Genomic DNA, 18,177 nt, shown 5'->3' with positions numbered 1-18,177 from the left:
ACAAAATTGATTTCCTTTTTTCCCCACAAATAGAGCTTTCTTTTCGTGGTATTTGATCACCTCTGCGGTTTTCATTTTTTTGCACTATAAACAAAAAAGAGAGGAGCAACAATGTTGAAAAAAAAACAAATCACAATATCTTAACTGTTTGCTATCATAAATATCCCCAAAAAAAAAAAAAACCCACCACCACACACAACCACACATTTTTTCTTCAGTTTAGGCCAAAGTGTATGCTACTACATATTTTTGGTAAGAAAAAAAAAATAAATATATCGTAATAAGCGTATATCGATTGGTCTGCACAAAAGTTATAGCGTCTACAAAATAGGGAATAGATTTATGGAATTATTATTTTCTTTACTAGTAATGGCGGCGATCAGTGATTTTTATCGGGACTGTGATATCGCGGCGGACACTTTCGACACATTTTTTGGGATCATTATACAGTGATTAGTGCTATAAAAATTGCACTCATTACTGTATAAATGTCACTGACAGGGAAGGGGTTAACTGTTCCCTAGTGTGTTCTAACTGTAGGGGGATGGGACTAACAAGGGGAAGAGAGAGATCGGTGTTCATACTTGGTATGAACACACGATCTGTCTCTTCTCCCCTGAGAGAACCGGCATCTGTGCGTTTACACACACAGATCCCGGTTCTCACTCTGTCACGAGCGATTGCGGGTGCCCGGTGGTCATCACGCCCACCGGGCACTTGCATCAGCTCTTGCGTGGCGCAGTGCCCCCTAGTGGTCATAAGACGACCAAGGAAGTTAGAAGCTGACTGATTTCTATGCAGATGTATGCCTGATTCTCCAGCTTTAGTAAATAAACCCCATTCTGTCATGGGAGGAAGGGCGTTTTGGAGGTGGGGGTACGCTTGGCACAATGTTACATCCTATATACGGGTGTAAAATGGTGTATAGGATGGAACCAACCCTTAGGCCTCATTTCTCCATTCTGCTGTCATGCATTTTTTCCTTTTGTTTATGTTCTTTAATGAGCATTTTTAGTGCGTTTTACATGCGGTTAACAGGTCTTTTTTCATGTGCTTTATATGCATTTTCATGGACTTCCATAGAGTTCATTGGGCAAGAAAATGCATAGAATATCAGGACATGTCTATTTTTTTTTTATTTTTTATTTTTTTACAAGGCAGCATGCAGATGTGAACAGTATCAATGGAATCAATGCATTTCATGACGTGTTTTTGTGCAATGAACATACAAGCGCCCAGGTGTGAACCAGGCCTTAATACTCTGCCCCTAAACTAAACAAACATTTGACCCTTGCAGTGCAAAGGGGCTCCAATTCATAGGCAGATCCCCCCCCCCCCCCCCCTGAAGTTGGTCTTTAAATTCAACATATTTGTGTCTGTTCAGCACAAAGAAACCTTCCTCTGTCAGATACACACAGAATACACAAAGAAACCTTCCTCTGTCAGATACACACATTCCTTAGTTACATTACAGAACAATGAAGATTTATGTGGTGCCCTTGGTGCAGGCAGTATACCAGTACTAGTCGGTACCAGGGCCCTCAGCTTCCCTCATTATTCATGCACCCTTCCACAGGCTCTTCATTGTATATTTTAACTTTGTTGAGCAGATAACGGCATGACAAAATGGATAAAGTGATCACAAAAGGACAGCATTCTGGAATGGACATCTAGAAACCATCAATTATCTACTTGCAGAACTGGTATGCCTTGACATTCACAAGGATTCACTAAGCCCCCACGCTTGGTCTACGCAGATCAATGCAGCTCAATGGACATGAGCCCTAAGAGATATAAAAATAAGCGTTCCATCTTTTAATCCTTAGACTCGCTATAACCAAACGAATGTGGGGAATATTGACATGGGAACTGTATAAGAACATACTTGTGGTCCTACAACTGCAAGGACTATCACAGGTGCTAAATGTGCCGGGGGGGGGTATTACCAGCGTCACCATATTCTTTTTAAATTCGGATTTGTCTAAACTATACAGGTTCCATGGTTAGAGCCAATGCTTATGTTCATGCAAGCAGCTCATGCAAGTAATTTATGTAAGTAATTCAAAGCAAAGAAATAGTTAATGACCTGGAGTAGCATATGATACGAGCATGTGGCCTTGTATGGTTTTGGGGGGTCTAGTGTGGAGATTTTCAGATCTCTCCATCCAGAGATGTTCAATCGGGTTCAAGTCTGGGCTCTGGCTGGACTACTCAATTACATTCACAGAGTTGTCCCATAGCCACTCCTTTGTTATCTTGGTGCTTAGGGTCGTTGCCCTGTTGGAAGATGAACCTTCTCCCCAGTCTGTGATCCAGAGCGTTCTAGAGCAGGTTTTCATTAAGGGGGGTCTCTGTACATTGTTGCATTCATCTTTCCCTCGATCCGGACTAGTCTTCCCAGTTCCCACCGCTGAAAGACATCCCCACCGCACGATGCTGCCACCACCATGCTTCACTGTAGGGATAGTATTGGCCAGGTGACAAGTGGTGCCTGGTTTCCTCCAGACATGAAGTTTGCCATTCAGGCCAAAGGAGTTCAAGCTTTGTTTCCTCAGACCAGAAAATTTAGTTTCTCATGATCCAAGAGTACTTCAGATGCCTTTTAGCAAACTTGAAGCAGGCTGTCCTGTGCCTTTTAGTGAGGAATGGCTTCTGTCTGGTCACTCTACTATGCAGGCCCGATTGGTGTTGAGATGGTTGTTCTTCTGGAAGGTTCCTCTCTCTCCACAGAGAAATGCTGGAGCTCTGTCAAAGTGACCATCGGGTTCCTGGCCACCTCCCCGACTAAGGCCTTTCTCACCAGACTGCTCAGTTTGGCCTGATGGCCTGCTCAAAGAACAGTTCTGATGGTTCCAAACTTCCTCCAATGCTGCAGAATTTTTTTTGTACCCTTCCCCAGATCTGTGCCTCGATACAATCCTGTCTCAGAGATCTACAGACAATTCCTTGGACTTTATGGCTTGGTTTGTGCTCTGACATGCACTGTTAACTGTGGGGACTTATATAGACAGGTGTGTGCCTTTTCCAAATCATGTCCAATCAACTAAATTTATCACAGGTGGACTCAAATACAGTTGTACAGACACCCCAAGAATGATCAGTGGAAACAGGATGCACCTGAGCTCAATTTCGAGTGTCATGGCAAACATGTGATTTTTATTTTTAATAAATTTGCAAAGATTTAAAAACAAACTTCTTTCATGTTGTCATTATGTGGTATGGTTTGTAGATTTAAAAAAAAAAATAAAAATTATGAATTTAATCCATTTTGGAATAAGGTTTTAATATGGAAAAAAATGAAGCGCTGTGAATACTTTCCACTGTAACAAACATGTTATACTTACCTGCTCTGTGTAATGGTTTTGCACACGGCAGTCCAGATCCTCCTCTTCTCCGGTGTTCTAGGGCTCCTGGATCCCCCCCCCCCCCCTCTTGTTGGGTGTCCCCACAGCAAGTAGCTTGCTTTGGGGGCAAACAAGCAGGCATGTTCCTGAGCCGCGGCCCTGTGTGTCCATTCACACATGGAGCCACAGCTTGGTCCCAACCTTCTCCATCTCCTGATTGGCTTTTGGCAGTAGTGGGAGCCAACTGCCATTTAGGAGTGCAAGTCCCCGGAGAGGTAAGACTCTTGTGGACACCGTTGGATCGAGAGGGGCAAGTATTGTGGGGGGATGCTGCACACAGGTGTTTTTTTTACCGTAATGCATTGACACGAAGGTAAAAAAAAGAAGGGGTTGTGCCTTTACAACCGCTTTAAAATTGATGGTATTAGTTGCATAGATAGGTGCCCGTTCATAGAAAAAATAGCTGTTCTGGGCAAAGGCAACATTGTTTATGAATTTAGAAAATAAAGAACATTTGACTGGTTGCTATTGGCAGCCTCTTTTTTTTTTTTTTTTTTTTTTATTTAAGTCCCAAAGAAATGCGTTTGATACTCTATACCAGTGATGGCGAACCTCGGCACCCACATTTCCCATGATGCTCCTGCACTCTGCAGTGTAGTTGAGCATCATGGGAAATGTAGTTCCAAAACATCTGGAGTGCCAAGGTTCGCCATCACTGCTCTATACATACCTATACATCAGATTTACATCAACCATAAAAAAATAAGGGGGATTTGGGACCTCGCGTGTCTCGTTAATGAGATTAAACAGCAGTTAGTGCAATAACCGCAGTCAGTTGCCTGGGGAGTCGGTTATTATCTCCTCCATGAAATAATCCTGTTTATTATTAAACCAAACCAGTGTGTAGTGTACTTTATGTGCACAGAACTTCTCCTAACATTGCTGACACTGTCCCAGAACACAATAGGAATGTATTGTGGGAAGGTTGTGCTGGAGAAACTAGGGGCATCACAAGGAGACCAGTTCACATTGCTTCACATGTGTAGAAACCAGTCTAACCAGTTCAGCAGGATCTACTACTCTCTGGCAACCATTTAACCTCATTAAGCAAACAACCATTCTACTACCACAAGGTGTAGTGCAAATGTGCATAGCTCTTAACTATCCCCGATTTTGAGGGACTGCCCTCATTTGCAACCAAGTCCCTCTGCCCTGCTTTCCTCCTCATTTGTCCCTCATTTTGGTCGGATCTACTGTATATATAGTTGTATATAAATCCCACATTTATTTTTCATAAAGAGTTTCCCAGTGCTAAACCTTTTATCCAATTTCTAAATTGCTGCATTTGTACATTTCAAAAGCCAGTATAAAAAGGAATAGTAGTGGAAAAAAAACAAACAAAAAAAAAAAACCACACAATCGCTTGTGGGTTTAACTATTCATTTTTTTTGTACAATTCTCCTTTAAGGGGTGTGTATCTCTATATACTTTTGCTTTTAGGTGTCCCCATTGCTCCCATCTCAAAAAGTTGGGAGGTATGCAAATGTGTGCCCACATTTTAAGTATTTATTATTCTTGGGGCGGTAATTGCAGGTATTTTTTCGCACCCGGAAGAGACAGCTTCAGTCTATAGCTACCAACAGTAATCAATGGATGTATGTCAGCTATAGGAGAGTATATGCTGCAGATGTCTCTCCAGAGAGAGGAAATACACTCGCAATTTACATTGGATGCCTCACACCATTTAGATTGACAAAATTACCGTTATTTGTTTTATTGCACTTTACTCTGTGACGATGCTACATTTTTCTCCAATTTATAATAGTTTGAAATAACAAAATTTTGAAAAAAAATTGAAAATAAAAATCACCTCAAAAGCAAGGGAAATTCCCCCTTGGGGGACAATTTATAACAGGGGCTACACAGCACCACTGCTGTCTGGTATTCAGCACTAGGATACACTCACCACAAGCTACATTTTATGGAACATTCCTAAAAATGCAGGTGGCATTGTGGAGCTGACACTCCATGGCGTTTTCTCTGCTTAAAGTGGAATTAAAGGCAACATTTAAAAACCTACCAACAGGCAGGCTATTTATCACAGAAGAGACATGCAATGTCTCTTTGGTAATAAAATAAACCTACCTGTCTGATTGCGGTCTTCTGTGTCATGCAAACCGAGCCATGCATGTGTGGCTCAGTTTATATTTCTTTCACGCTGCCATTGTTACGGAGGCCATAACGCCTACGCATGCGCTCTAGCTAATCAAGATGGCCAAAGTCTGGCACCCGGAAGGGGCTGGGGAAAAGATGCTGATGAGGAACTCCTTGTGAACTTCGGAGGGTTGGAGAAGAGGAAAGTATGGTGCTTTTAGTTCCATATTAATGCGCCAGAGAGAGCTCCATGATTGGTCGCAGGACAAATAAATTTTTTTTATCTTTTCAGCGTGAATAGACTGCAAAAAAGAAAACACACCAATTTGATATTGCTTCCAGACCTCACAATTTCCTTCAAGAATAAAGAAAAAAAATGGCTTTAGAGCTACTTTACTTTAAGTTATCCCCAGGCTGAGTATCAGTTGGCTCTAACCTTGCCAGCATTCTTCTGCCCCCAAAGCTGAGGTACAAAATCCCACAGGTATGGGGTAACAAGTGAGACAAATCTCTACCTCACACAATTCGATTCTCAAGGGCAGCATAGTGGCTAGCATTTCTACCTGGCAGCACTAGGGTCATTGGTTCAAATCCCAGCCATGGCACTACCTGCTTGGATTATGATTAAGCACCAGTGAGAGCGGTGTAAAATGCATTAGCAGTCTGCATTTTATCCTGTTTTTTGGAGTGCAGATATCCGGATACTAATTTGCTCATATTCATCATACATACTGAGCCAGCACCCTTTGGCAGGAAAGGCGATATTCAGGTACAGATGCCTGGAGTGGGTTTTCTTCTTACTACCGGCTTGGAGTTTGCATGTTCTCCCTGTGTGGGTTTCTGCCATGTACTCCAGTTTCTCCCACACTCCAAAGACATGCTGGTAGGTTAATTGGCTCGTCTTAATTGTCCCTAGTGTGTATGTGAGTTAGTGACCTTATATTGTAAGCTCCTTGAGGGCAAGGACTGATGTAAATGTATACTATATGTATCAAAGGGGTTGTAAACCTACGTTTTTCTTTTTCACCTTAGTGCATCCAATGCATTAAGGTGAAAAAACACACCTGGCAGTGACCGTGCCCCCCCCCCACCCCACGTTTTACTTATCTGAGCCCTGGAACTTGAACCACGGGGACGCACTGGCTATCTGCCTGAGGGTCTCGGCTCTTGATTGGATAGATTGATAGCAGCGCAGCCATTGGTACCCGCTACAGTCAAGCGCATCCAATGACGTGGGCGTCGGGCCAAGTCCTGCATTGGGCCTCTATGGACGCCGAATGCTGAACACGGGAGCGCACCCACAAGGTAACTCCCCAGGAGAGCGTTTCTCCTAAGGGGTTATCTTGGTGGGTGAGGAGCAGCGAGAGCCGCTGAGGGACCCCAGAAGATGGTGTTCAGGGCCACTCTGTGCAAAAGCTGCACAGTGGAGGCAAGTATATATACTTTTTTTTTTTTTTTTTTTAAATGAACCCTTACAATCACTTTAAGGGCTACATATTAAGTTCTGCATAAACGACAGTGCTATATAAGTAACCAAAATAAATAAGGAAATGCCAAGGGACTTTCATAAATTCACATAGGAAGCTGCGTAGGTTATGGGGAGACACTGGAGAGGTAAAAGCAAGCACCTCAGGATTCCCTATTTCCCTCTATCCAGTCTTCTGGTCTTGGACATGGTGGGAAGGGTTAAAACCTCCGTTAGATTTTCCTTGCTGCCAATGTCATCACAAAAGTGAAAACCTCCAGAAAAATGAGGGGAAGGTCCCCAGTTGGAAGATATCCAATCTACAGATTCTGTGACAAAAATAACATTTTGGAATTCTCACTTTTTCTTCTGATGACAATGGGACACAGGACTAAACAGTGAAGGTAGAACTTCCCAAAAAGAGAGACAAAAACAATAATAAACGCAGATAGCGCATAGAGGTTCTAGCTTTTACACACACATGTTAAAGTGAATCTGTCCTGCAAATTATGCACAATGTTCTGGGTGCTCCACCACCCTGTCCCTTTTACAACAGTCATAGTGAACAGACACCGACTCCGTGCTAGTTTTCTATCCATTTAAGTAATTGTGATGACTGAACAACATGTTAACATGGTGACTGGACACAAGCTCTTTACTGCAAAGCCAACACTCTGGGCCCATTCACACTTTAGAGTGCTACGTTGCAATAAGGCAACTCATTTGTTTTTAAAGGTGTTGCCAATGTACCGCAACAAATTTCTTCCAATAAAACCAATGGATCACCATTCCTCCCCCACACACCAAATGTGGTGATGTTTAGTCCCATCGATGCCAGGAAAATTTCTACGGCCGCTGGCCACAGTTTGGCCCATTTCTGAAGGACCAGAAACTGTCTCTTTGTTTAGAAAGTTTGGAGATCCCTGCTCTACGGCAACACGTGCATTGTCATGTAGTGTAGTCCACTAACGTTTTGGGGTGTTGGGTTGTTGTTGATGAATGGCACCTTCTTACAGTATGCACACTGTAGTAATGTGCAGTAGATAATGTTATTCTACTGCGTGTAAAACAAAGCATAGGTATGAATGAGCCCTCAAGGTTGATGGGAAGAAGTATTCATACACAAACTGGTTAAAGGATGTCCTGTGTCTTAACTGAGGTGGTTTCTGCTATGGTTGGCAACACAGAGAAGTGTAGGTATACATTGTAGAGAGTGGGCTGCTTGCAGGGTACAATGGACCATGAAGGAGCAGATGAGGAGGATATTGTTCAATCTGTACTGAGTAGAGGCAGCAGGCTGGAAGACTTCGGGGGCGATTATAATAAGGTCTCAACTCCAGCTCCCAAATAACTCTCAACAAGTCTCTAATTTTGCAAAGGTGGTGTAATCGACTTCCCTACTTGGCAAGATATTTGGGCAAAAAATAAACCAATGAGAAATGATTTCACCGATTTAGACACAATTAAATCTTATTGGTTCCAGTGGGATTCTGCACCTCGCTCTTGCTCTTTGCCCAGCCTCGATGAACACACCTGTAATTCTCCACATTTCACAACAGGAAGTGAAAGTCACACATCTGATTTCTTCTGCCACATCAAGTAATCCTATATTCTTCATGTAAGCGAAGTCACTAGACGCTTATGTAACTGGTATCACATGCCACACATTTCAAGTATTCTTCACAAACCTCTACTAGTGATCTCACCTACAAAATGTGACCTCTGATAACATTTGACGTCATATTTCAGTCATGCTACTGTACTAATCTGCACCATAAAAACAATATTAAGAACTATGTGTGAAAACGCCCTATAAAACCAGGACTGCTGATTTTGTGCGATGACCTGACACCGCATGCGTCTATACCTCTGACAGTGCATTATTGCCTGGTTACTTCATCACTTAGCAACCAAAAGAGTAGCAATTTAAGTTCTGTGTTTAGTAACTGGGCCACCACCCTAAATGTAAGCACTGGGGACACACCAAGAAAAGCATTGTACTTTTCTATTAGGGGGATTTGCAATGGGCAAAGAAAAAAAAAAATGTATAAATATATATATATATATATATATATATATATATATATATATATAATCCCATCCATCAAAGTCTAAGCGTTTCTACCTAGAGGCAGGGTAAAACTTGTGCCTCAGGTTGTGCCTTCTAAACAAAGGACGGAACATCTTGTCAGTTGTCTGTGTAGCATTTTCCTGTTGCCACAGACACCAAGGAAACAGCATAGAGAGGAACATCAGAACCTTTATTCCTTTGCTCACTCCTGTCAATGCAAGTGGAAATGCCTGGAGTCATGATACCTATTTTGGGTGTAACATGAGTCAAGAGCCCAAACACCAACCGCCGCCCCCCCCCCCCCCCCCCCTTTCCTGGGACAGCATGGTTCTTCCTCCCCACAGATCCATGAATGAAGGAACTACAAGACCCATCTTCCACTGCAGCACATAAAACTGTAGTTCTCATGGAACCAAAGAAGTGCAGTGATCACCACGCTCATTGTCCATTGACACTACCTTCAGCTCTCTAACTGAAATTCTATACTTCAGTACAGATGAAGAGCTGGAGGAAAAGACTGCAGGAGCCTGGCGTTATATACGTGATCCACTGATCAAGGTTGCAATGCTCTGCAGGCTGATTTGCAAATATTAAAATGCACTTTTTTCCTGCAAATATTATGCAATTTTTTTAAAGGGTGGACTTTGCCTTTAAAACACGGTGATAATTACATAAAAACTTCAAAACCCATTCCCTGCTCCTTTACTCATCTCCGTTCCCATCCACCATGCCATTTATTGCTGCTGCCCTTATGGAAATCCTAGCACTTCTGGGTATGGGGCACATGTACACATCGCAATGCCATCCCAAAAAACGGCACGGCTGCAGATGGACATGAACACGGCTGCATTGATGGGCATTTAAATGTAATTTTTTTTCCTTAAAATTCCCTCCTAAACTTGGGGTGCGTGTTATACACCGATAAATACGGTACATTTCTGTCACATGCCGGGAATGCTGTCACATTGGTTGAGCTCTTAACCAAACTGTCAATCCCATCCAATGGCTGGTATCATAACTGATCACAAGTGCAGCATCATGGCAACTGAAAATTAAAACAGAGGACAAGATGGCAGCTTCCTTAGCTGAAAACGATAGGAGGGTTTACTTCCACTTAAAGCTGGCCATAAAATTAATCAAAGTCTGGCTGGTTCAGCAAGGACTGGCCAATTTTCGCTCCATCTATGGCATTCCCATTCAAAGAGGAGTTTATATATAGATATAATATATTAATATATAGAATGATGGTTTCCTCTCGAACGGGACAGCTAGTAAATTTTAATTTGATCAGTGCATGTAGCTAATTGGCTGCAGTGCTGATCAGTAAATTCTAACAGCAGAGGAGTCCCCACTGTCAGAATACAATAACTCAGCGGGGAGAATTTCCACACCCACCTTGCCATACTATGTAAATACAAGAGGCATATGTATTCTCACTGTGTCTTCGGTATAGATGGTGTGTTTCTTTTAGATCTGTGCAGTAATCCAGCAAAAAAATAAAAAATAAGTCTCTGTGGAGGAAATTCCTGCATTAAGACCAGTCACTGCTGCTCTATCTACTTGTGTAGGGTGAATGGTCTTGTATCCATCCGTTCCTGTAGGGTTCTGCAGGCAGCCTGTATTGGGTGGGGCCTGCAGAACCCCTCCCATAGCTCTGCTCTCTGAACAGGCGATAATGTCACTGTTACTTTTCCAAGGCAACAATTAGGTTTGCAAAGTCTTTTGGTGCATGCAACGTTGATTTTTATCCTTTGTGGCTATTAATGGTATATATGTATATGAAAGTATTTGTGCACAGGGCTCACCTAAAGGCTGGCTTCATACGTGTGTGTTATATATATATATATATATATATCCAGAGAAGTACAGCGTCATTATATGACTGGTGTGTTTTTTTTTTGTTACATATGGTGACCAGAGCACTGCAATGCTGCTAGAGTAACTTAACTTATAAGCAATCCTTTTTATGAATGGCATCCATTTATTACCATTATGTATTACTGGGCCACGGCTAATCACAGAGCAATGTAATTGGCTGTCTGTACCATGTGATATCTGTGACCAATCACAGAGACAAAACACAATAGTGTACAACTGGTATGTGATGGGTGCGATTGGTTACAGTAATCAGACGATACTGGGGCCAGTCCGGTACACCGATACCGGACTGGCCCCAGTATGTGACCAGAGGATGCCAGATTGCGCACAACTGGAAGGACCTCATAGGATATCCTCTGGGAAACCAGGGAATTCTCGCCTAGCCTATTATAATATGATGGTTAAAGTAGAACTAAAAACGCAAAACTTTTTTCTCTCTGCTCCCCTCTGTGCTAACTCGAGTGCTGGGCTGTGGAGGGCCGGCTCAGGATTTCAGTGACTGCTGGTCCAGGCATCTGAGGGGTTACCCAACCGTATGGTTGCGATCTTTCCTGAACCTGGACTGGCTCTGTGACATCAGCCGACAGCAGGTCACAGTAGTGCAGAACGGACTGCACTCCTGTTTCCTCCATAGGAGAAGTACAGCCAAACAAGCTTTGGGTGTACTTCTCCTTTCAGCTCATTTGGTTTCCATTTAATGTACAGATCTAGATTTTAACCAAAGCAGAAACATATAAAAAAATTAAATAAAAAGAAGGGGAAGATTAAACTACAAGCTTATTCAAATAATACCCGACTTCATTTAAAATTCAAATTTCCTGTTAGGAAAATAACACTTGCCTTCCGCAGTCATTACCACACTCCTGAGGATAATGCAAACTGGGATAGCAAAAGAAATATACGGTATTGTCAAAATGCATAATCTGCTATTGCTGGCTTCATGAGAGATAGATAAAATAATTCATGTATGTATGTATCATCTATAAACAATGACCATTGACAGGTAAAGTGAATAACATTGATTACCTTGTGACAGTGGTACCTGCAAGTGGGTGGGATAGATTAGGCAGCAAGTGAACATGTTGTACCTGAAGTTGAGGTCGAAAGCAGACGAAAAAGAAGAAGAACAAGAAGAAGAAGAACAAGAAGAAGAAGAACAAGAAGAAGAAGAACAAGAAGAAGAAGAACAAGAAGAAGAAGAACAAGAACAAGAACAAGAAGAACAAGAACAAGAACAAGAACAAGAAGAAGAAGAAGAAGAAGAAGAAGGCATAAGGATTTGAGCGACTTTGACTAGGGCCAAATTGCAATGGCTAGAACACCAAGTCAGAGAAACTCCAAAACCTGCAGCACTTGTGGGATGTTCCCAGTATGCAGTAGTCAGGACCTACCAAAGTGATCCAAGGAGGAAAACTGGGATCAGGTCAAGAGCAGTCAATGGTCACTGATGCAGGTGAAGAGGGAAGGCTGGCATATATAGTCTGATCCAATAGAAAAGCAATTGTAACGCAAATTGCTAGAAAGGTTAAAAGGGAAGCTCCAGGCTCCCCCCCAGCTAAAAAAAAAATAAATAAAAAAAACTGTACTGTAGCTGCTGACTTATAATACAAGGACACTTACCTGTCCAGGGATCCAGCGATTTTCACCCAAGCCAGGGTGCAGGCGCTGGCATCTCTAGTAAGGGAAAAAGGAAGTGCGGCTTCATGCCCAGTTTCCTACCATGCATGAGTGAGCCGCGTTGCGCTTTTTGAATGGCCCTGTAGTCTTCTGGGACCTGTGACGTGTCTCAGAAGATTGCGAGTGGAAGGAGAGGGGACAAACTTCCGACTCAGATCACTGTGGCGATCTGAGCTGAAAGTGGGAGTGGGTACCCGTCTAAGGCCCCTTTTACACCTGGGAGGTGGTTGTGTCAGCTTTTTAGCAGCGCTTTACCGTCAATTTCCTTACGCTATTCAGCCACTAGCGGGGTACTTTACCTCCCACTAGCGGCCGAGAAAGGGTTACAACCACCCGCAAAGCGCTGCTACGGCAGCACTTTGCCAGCGGTATAGCCGTGCTGCCCATTGATTTCAATGGGCAGCACGGTATACACACCGCTCCTTCACATGCTGCTAGCAGGACTGCTCCAGTGTGGAAGCCCTGGGGGATTTCACATTAGAGAGACAGGAGAGGCTTTTTCAGGGCGCTTTGCAGGCGCTTTTTTTTAGCGCTGTATCGTCTGAAAAGCACCCCAGTGTGAAAAGGGGCCTTAACCAGCTACCCAATAGCCCCTCAAAAGTGGTAAATATAGCAGTGGAGGGAGGAGGGTTCAAACAAGTGCAACTTCCCCTTTTGGGTGGAGCTCCACTTTAATTCTGGTTCTCATAGAAAGGTGTCAGAACATTACATTTTGTTGTGTATGGGGCTGCCTAACTGCAGACAGATCGCAGGTATAATGTCAGGCTCCTGCAGACTGGCATGCCCGTACCTCCAATACAGTCAGGCAGTTACTTCAGTCCAGGAAACTCAATGGACTACTCAGCAGAGCCCTTGCAGTTTATTGAGAACTACAAGCTGTCAGCCGCAAAGGATAAAGGTACTTGTAGGCATTCATTCACAGAACTGAATTAAACTGAATGAATGACGCGGCAATGTGGTTGTAGACCTGTACAGCCTCGCTCTTTTTAAAATTGTGACAGCGTGTGTGGGGACAAGATCCTTAACTCACAGTCACAGGGAGGGGGGGGATGGGGGGAGCTGCAGGAGCTGAAACATGTTCAACCTTAAAAACACGTGGAATATATATGCAACACCCAGCCTTTATTTATCTTTTAGCTACCTATATAGTCATATGTAGGCTGCAAAGTGCTGACCTTGCCTTTTAAAGCTGTCTTAGGCATTATGCACACAGGGTGTTTGGCCATCTCTCCTGGATGCCTTTGCTCCTAAGCAGAAAAAAATAAAAACTTGTAAATGCATGTACATGTGTCTAAACATGTTTAGGCGTGTCAAGCTCTTGGGTGTTAATTCATTTGATTGGCCAGAATATTTTATTTTAATTAATTAAATGCTCAAGCATTTGATGCTTCAGCATTTTTTCTGCCAAGTCGCTGCTGCTCCTGGGGACAGATGGGCATTTTCTAGGAGGCAGTCAGCACTGAGAGCCCTCATTTCAGCCCCTGTCTGTTCCATACAATGGATTTCCCATGCACTGTCCAGAATGAAGTGGGAGTTGGTGGAAATGCTGAGTACAATACACTGGGAGATGACGAGTGTGAATGCCAACCCCATACATTCCAATGTCACGACTTAGAGCAGGAAATGGAATACACCTGCTGACTGAGGAAGGGTGTGATCACCACCTCTACATTGTACAGACACCATTCTGGTCAGAATGCTTTGATAAATGATAGATATGGGGAAAGGATTACACAAAACTGGATAAGATAAAGAAGTACATTCACATATTTATGAACATAAAAGCCAGATGAAAAGTGACAAGGTGCAGATTGCACTATCTCATGGCAATGAGGCTTCTAGAGTTGTAAAATTAGAGAACGAGAATTTCTACCACCTAAGATCTCTGCACTTCACACATTAGTAATCACACGTTGCTTCTGTATACAGATCCCACTTGCAGCTTTTTATTCATCCTGCATTTTCTATTAGAGAACTGCATGTTGTTATTCTGATGAAACCGATGAGTGTACCACATTTAAAACCAGCAAAATCTTACCTACCTGTCCAACCTGTGCCTAGTATCCTTTAACATGGCCATAGTACACTTCCCTTTAAGGTCGCCATACATGTTACAATCGGATTGTACAATCATAGTTGGCCATAGTTAAATGGGGGGTTGTTGTGGTAGAGAAAGATTGATAACCTTATTGCTGGTCTCATACATGTATATCAAGCTGTAGTTTTTACAAGACGATCGCTATATTTTTAATGAATATAGTCATTATCCTTCATTACGCAAACCTGTTGGGAAGCCAATCACATAGAACATACAGTAAGCAATCAATTCCAAAACGATTGCTTTCGGCATTTGATTTTCCTATAAACTTTCACATTTATGGCGCATTCGCAGTCTGCATTCTGAGCTGATCAATCGCTGCACGAGCGATCACATTGAGTAGATGAGCCCACAGCCACCCATTGCTTTTAATGGGGGGGACACAGAATTTCAGCCACATGTATTCAAAGACCAACCTTTCCCCAAACCCATACTGGAGCCCAGTCACACTAATGCAGTGTTGCCAACCATCTGTATTTCTATTGGCAGCCAGAATTAAAAAAAAAAAAAAAAAAAAAAACACACACACACACACACACACACCTAATTTTCTCATGCCAGTAAAGAATATGGCTGTGATGTTCGGCTCGGTCCAGTGCCAGCCAAAACCATCCGAGTCCCTGGTACAGTGTGTTTGGGCAGCTCTGGTGGAGGAGGTGAGTGTCGGGTGATGTCATGGTGCAAGGGAGCCAAGCAGAGCTGCCAGAGCCTTGTACAGGAGCAGGGCAGGTCGGGAGCGGGACTGTCAGTGCTGTTTAAAGTGTCAACTTCATGTGTGCGTCTTCCTATTCTAATTTCTTGCCCTCCTGAGTCCTGTCCCTGAGCCACTTACTATATCAAAAATAAAATACGTTTTTTTTTTGCCTTAATATCTACCTTAAATCACATTGCTGATTGCATATTATACTTGTTTGTAGCCTAAATACTAAAAATTTGCACTTAAAACTGTAATGTTTTAACTTTTGGAAAACTTTTGGCTGTGCTGGGAAGTTTTGGGTGTCGTGTCAGTAAATTTCAATCTGGTAGGTTGCCAACACTGCACTAATGGAAGGCATACAGAGCAATCTTATTGCACCTGCTACATCTACAAAGACAGTTTACACATCATGCCAAACCCCAGGTGTAACTGGAGAAGATCAGGGATCGCCAGATCAGAGATAACATATAAAACACAGGATGACTACAAGACAAAAAGCAGAGATCCCATATAATATACGATCATTACATCAAAGTCAAATGAGAGATGGCTTATAATATAGGATCATTAAATTGAAGTCAGATCAGAGATCCTCAATAATGCAGGATCATTAAATACAAGACACAAATCAGAGATCCCAAATAATATAGGATCATTAAATCAAAGTCAGATGAGAGATCCCCAATAATACAGGATCACTAAATAAAAGTCAGATGAGAGATCACTTATAACATAGGATCCTTAAATCAAAGTCAGATCAGAGATCACCTACAAGAGTTTATTCCACACATCCAGGATCACTAATCCAAGTCAGAGCTGAGCAGATCCCCTGATCCCTGCCATGAACCCCCCACTAATTCCATGGACTGCTCTCACCTGGAGTACTCCCAGCAGCAGCAGCTGTCCCCGGCAGTGCACTCAGCACAAGAGAGGAGATGATGTGAGAATGGATGGAGGAGAGTCTCCGGGCTCCTCCCTCCTCACATTACACTCAGTGCTGGGAGTGGCATGACATCAATGGGAAGGAGATGTCATGTGTCTGATAATGGGATCCTACATGACTTCTGGCTGCAAAATCATCATCTGCTATTACCCCTGACTCTAACAAGCTGCTTCTATTCACAGGATCCTCCTGAATGTGGGTTATATAAACCCAGGAGCAATGATCTGGGAAGTATAGGGGGGCTCATTAGGGTTACCACCTTTTCCTCAAGTCAAACCTGAACACTTTAGCGGTGCACAGCAATTTTCTTTTATAGTATAAACTATACATATATTTTGTAATTAAATAACATTTCTAATCATATGAAGTTACAGGAAAACCTTGGATTGCGAGCATAATTAAAAGCACTCCAAAGCACTTGTATCAAAGCAAATTTCCCCATAAGAAATAATGGAAACTCAAATGATTCGTTCCACAACCATTTACGTATTCTTAAGTCCTTCAGTTTAAAGTCCATATAAAAATATAAAATATATAATATAAAATATAAAAATATTATAGCCATGTGACCAGGTTGTGTAACTATAAAATGTCCATCCACAAATGGCCGCATCCACAAGGGGATTAGAAGCAAAATCCAGCAGGAGCTACAAAGTATAAAAGAGAAGGGAGGCGCCTCTAAGTGTAGCAATATGGGTACATTTAATTAACCACTTTCAGACCGGACCATTTTGCTGGTAAATGACCAGAGGTCTTTTTACAATTTGGCACTGCGCTGCTTTAACTGGTAATTGCGCGGTCATGCAATGTTGTACCCAAACAAAATTTGCGTCCTTTTCTTCCTACAAATAGAGCTTTCTTTTGATGGTATTTGATTGCCTCTGCGATTTTTATTTTTTGCGATATAAATGGAAAAAGACCGCAAATTTTGAAAAAAAATGATATTTTCTACTTTTTGTTATTAGAAAAATCCAATAAACTCAATTTTAGTCATACATTTAGGCCAAAATGTATTCAGCCACATGTCTTTGGTAAAAAAAAAGTCAATAACTGTATATTTATTGGTTTGCGCAAAAGTTGTCACATCTACAAACTAAGGTACATTTTCTGGAATTTACGCAGCTTTTAGTTTACGACTGCCTATCTCATTTCTTGAGGTGCTAAAATGGCAGGGCAGTACAAAACCCCCCCAAATGACCCCATTTTGGAAAGTAGACCCCCTAAGGAAATTGATAAGTGGCATGTTGAGCCCATTGAATATTTTATTTTTTTGCCTCAAGCGATTGAATAATGACAAAAAAAAAATTATTTTATTTTTTTTACACAAAGTTGTCACCAAATGATATATTGCTCACACATGCTATGGGCATATGTGAAATGACACCCCAAAATAAATTCTGCTGCTTCTCCTGAGTACGGGGATACCACACGTGTGGGATTTTTTGGGAGCCTAGCCGCGTACGGGGCCCCGAAAGCCAAGAACCGCCTTCAGGTTTTCTAAGGGCGTAAATATTTGACTTCACTCCTCACTACCTATTACAGTTTTGAAGGCCATAAAATGCCAAGATGGCACAAAACCCCCACAAATGACCCCATTTTAGAAAGTAGACACCCCAAGCTATTTGCTGAGAGACATGTTGAGTCCATGGAATATTTTATATTTTGCCACAAGTTGCGGGAAAATTACAAACTTTAATTTTTTTTAATTTTTTTTTCACAAAGTTGTCACTAAATGATATATTGCTCACACATGCCATAGGCATATGTGAAATGACACCCCAAAATAAATTCTGCTGCTTCTCCTGAGTACGGGGATACCACATGTGTGGGACTTTTTGGGAGCCTAGCCG

General features: G+C 42.3%; 1 protein-coding gene across 1 annotated transcript in view; it reads right to left on the bottom strand.

Annotated features, from left to right (window-relative positions):
• ELOVL7 (ELOVL fatty acid elongase 7) overlaps positions 1 to 16,385 on the bottom strand; it is a 53,147-nt gene extending 36,762 nt beyond the window's left edge. The window contains exon 1 of the mRNA XM_077462683.1: positions 16,261 to 16,385. The gene's annotated coding sequence lies outside the window, so the exon portion shown is untranslated. The remainder of the gene's footprint in view (positions 1 to 16,260) is intronic.
• Between the last annotated feature and the right edge of the window lie 1,792 nt (positions 16,386 to 18,177).

Source organism: Lithobates pipiens, unplaced genomic scaffold (genome assembly GCF_037356315.1).
Source record: "Lithobates pipiens isolate NorthernLeopardFrog02 unplaced genomic scaffold, aLitPip1_a1.2 Scaffold_3, whole genome shotgun sequence".
In the NCBI taxonomy this organism is placed as follows: Eukaryota; Metazoa; Chordata; class Amphibia; order Anura; family Ranidae; genus Lithobates; species Lithobates pipiens.
Note: the sequence above shows the minus strand (reverse complement) of the source record. Positions and strands in the feature narration are given on the sequence as shown.